Genomic DNA, 3,083 nt, shown 5'->3' with positions numbered 1-3,083 from the left:
TTGTTTTCCCAAAGTGGCAAAGAAAAGCTTTTGAGGTCTTGAAGATTTTAAGTTTCAGTTATCCAAAGGGACTCAAACTTAGGGGAAAAAAATTTTGGCAGAAAAAAATTTCCCCAACTTCTCAAACTATATACCATAACCCTAGGCTGCAGGCAGGGACAAAAATGTGAGGAGAAGTGGGAATGAATGGACATTGTAAATCCCTGAGAAAGGGAGACCAAATATCCTGCCCCTGCAGTTTATTTGGGTTCCCTGGTGGCTCAGACAGTAAAGAATCTGCTTACAATGCAGGAGACTGGGTTTGATCCCTGGGTTGAGAAGATCCCCAGGAGAAGGGAATAGCTACCCACCCCAGCATTCTTCATGGGAATTTCATGGACAGAGGAGCTTGACGGGCTACAGTCATGGGATCACAAAGAGTCAGCCAGGACTTAGCAATTTTCACTTTCACTTCTCACCATTTATTCAAAAGGAAGGCAGCAAATTCTACTCCAGCATGGTATAGTAGCTTGTACTGAACCAACTCTCCTATAGAAACTAAATAAACTCAAAAAGTAACTCTGTGGAGGCAGTGGAAAGCAACTGAAACTAGGCAGACACCCATGGGGGGGTTTTCCATTCTTTTCTGGCTTTTCACCCGAGGCCAGGCCCCCCTACAAGGCAGCCAAAACCTGGACAGACACCCACTCTTAACCAGCTAAGGAATCAGAGGATAGAGTTCAGAATGATCAGACTAGCTGCGGTGTGAGAGGCAGAATCGCAGAAATAAGAGAGCAACAGATTCAGTTCAGTTCAGTCACTCAGTTGTGTCAACTCTTTGCGACCCCATGGATGCAGCACGCCAGGCGTCCCTGTCCAACACCAATTCCCAGAGTTTACTCAAACTCATGTCCATCAAGTCGGTGGTGCCATCCAACCATCTCATCCTCTGTCGTCCCCTTCTCTTCCCACCTTCAATCTTTCCCAGCATCAGGGTCTTTTCCAATGAGTCAGTTCTTCAAATCAGGTGGCCAAATTATTAGAGTTTCAACTTCAGCATCCAGAGAAGGCAATGGCACCCCACTCCAGTGCTCTTGCCTGGAAAATCCCATGAACGGGGGAGCCCAGTGGGCTGCCGTCTATGGGGTCACACAGAGTCGGACACAACTGAAGCGACTTAGCAGCAGCAGCAGCAGCAACTTCAGCATCAGTCCTTCCAATGAACACTCAGGACTGATCTCCTTTAGGATGGACTGGTTGGATCTCCTTTCAGTCCAAGGGACTCTCAAGAGTCTTCTCCAACACCACAGTTCAAAAGCATCAATTCTTCGGCGCTCAGCTTTCTTTATAGTCCAACTCTCACATCCATACATGACCACTGGAAAAACCGTAGCTTTGACTAGATGGACCTTTGTTGGCAAAGTAATGTCTCTACTTTTTAATATGCTGTCTAGGTTGGTCATAGCTTTTCTTCCAAAAAGCAAGCATCTTTTAATTTCATGGTTGCAGTCATCATCTGCAGTGATTTTGGAGCCCCCAAAAATAAAGTCTCTCACTGTTTCCACTGTTTCCCCATATATTTGCCATGAAGTGATGGGACTGGATGCCATGATCTTAGTTTTCTGAATGCTGAGTTTTAAGTCAACTTTTTCACTCTCTTTCACTTTCATCAAGAGGCTCTTTAGTTCCTCTTTGCTTTCTGCCATAAGGGTGGTGTCATCTGCATGTCTGAGAGTATTGATGTTTCTCCCGGCAATCTTGATCCCAGCGTGTGCTTCCTCCTGCCCAGCGTTTCCCATGATGCATCTGCCACAGGCTGGGGAGCAGCAAACTGCACATGACCCCTGGCTGACCCCTGAACAAGACTCCAAGCAGCACTCATTGCAAAGGTGACTGAGGTTGGAATTTCAGTTCAGCAAAGTTAACTGCTTGCTAACATTAAAAAAAATAATAATATTCTTGAGAGTAACATAGCAGAATCCAGAGTCTTGGGATTATATCATTCACAAAGGGCCACAACACAATCCAAAATTACTAGACATTTTTAGAAAAAGAAAAAAGTATCCATACCCAAGATAAAAGTTAGTCAATGAAGACCAACCTGAAGATGAGCCACATGTTGAAATAAGATGAAAGCAGCTATTATAAGTATCAGTGGGTGTGGCATGCTCCATCACACAGTCATGTCTGACTTTTTGCGACCCATGGACTGTAGCCCACCGGGCCCCTCTGTCCTTGGAATTTACCAGGCAAGGCTACTGAACTGGGTTGCCATTTCCTTCTCCAGGGGGTCTTCCTCATCCAGGGATCAAACCTGTGTCTCCTGCACTGGCTGGTAGATTCTTTATCACTGTGCTACCTGGGAAACCCCCCTACAGGTGTATTACAGCTATTATAACTATATAAAGGAAAATATGGTTGTAATGAAGGAACAGATAGGAAGTCTCAGCAAAGAAACAGAAACTACAAAAAGGAACCAAATGAAAATTCTAAAACTGAATATCTGAAATAAAAATGGTGTGTGGTGTAATAGAAACCTGAGTTGTGTTCGGCAGAACTCCAGTACAGAAGGGTCTCATGGCTCCTTCACCAGCTTGAGCTCAGGGAGGTACCCAGCATAGTTTGTCTGGGCAGATGGATCTGAGGAAAACCATGAACATACCATTCTGTGAAAGAAACAGAATGACTCTGAGACCTGAGGGAAGCACAGAAGTGATGAAAAAGCCTCACAAAGATTGCTGCAGTGAGTGAAGTCACAGAAGCAGCAAAAATGCTTTTATGTACTGAAAGAATTTGAGAGACCTGAACCAACAGAAGCTTTGCGACAAATCTTAGGGATAATGCCGCAGTTGTGCTAAGTTGCTTCAGTTGTGTCTGACTCTTTTCGACACTATGGACTGTAGCCTGCCACGCTCCTGTCCATGGGGTTCTCCAGGCTAGAATACTGGAATGGGTTACCGTGCCCTCCTCCAGGGGATCTTCCTGATCCAGGGATTGAACCCACGTCTCTTAGGTCTCCTGCACTGGCAGGCGGGTTCTTCACTGCTAGCACTACCTGGGAAGCCCTAGTACACCAGGGAGCAGTACAAAACAATAGGCAGCTG

The sequence above is a fragment of the Bos grunniens genome, chromosome 1, assembly GCF_055505025.1.
Source record: "Bos grunniens cultivar Pamir isolate PY7600 chromosome 1, Bosgru_T2T1.0, whole genome shotgun sequence".
NCBI lineage: Eukaryota > Metazoa > Chordata > Mammalia > Artiodactyla > Bovidae > Bos > Bos grunniens.
Note: the sequence above shows the minus strand (reverse complement) of the source record.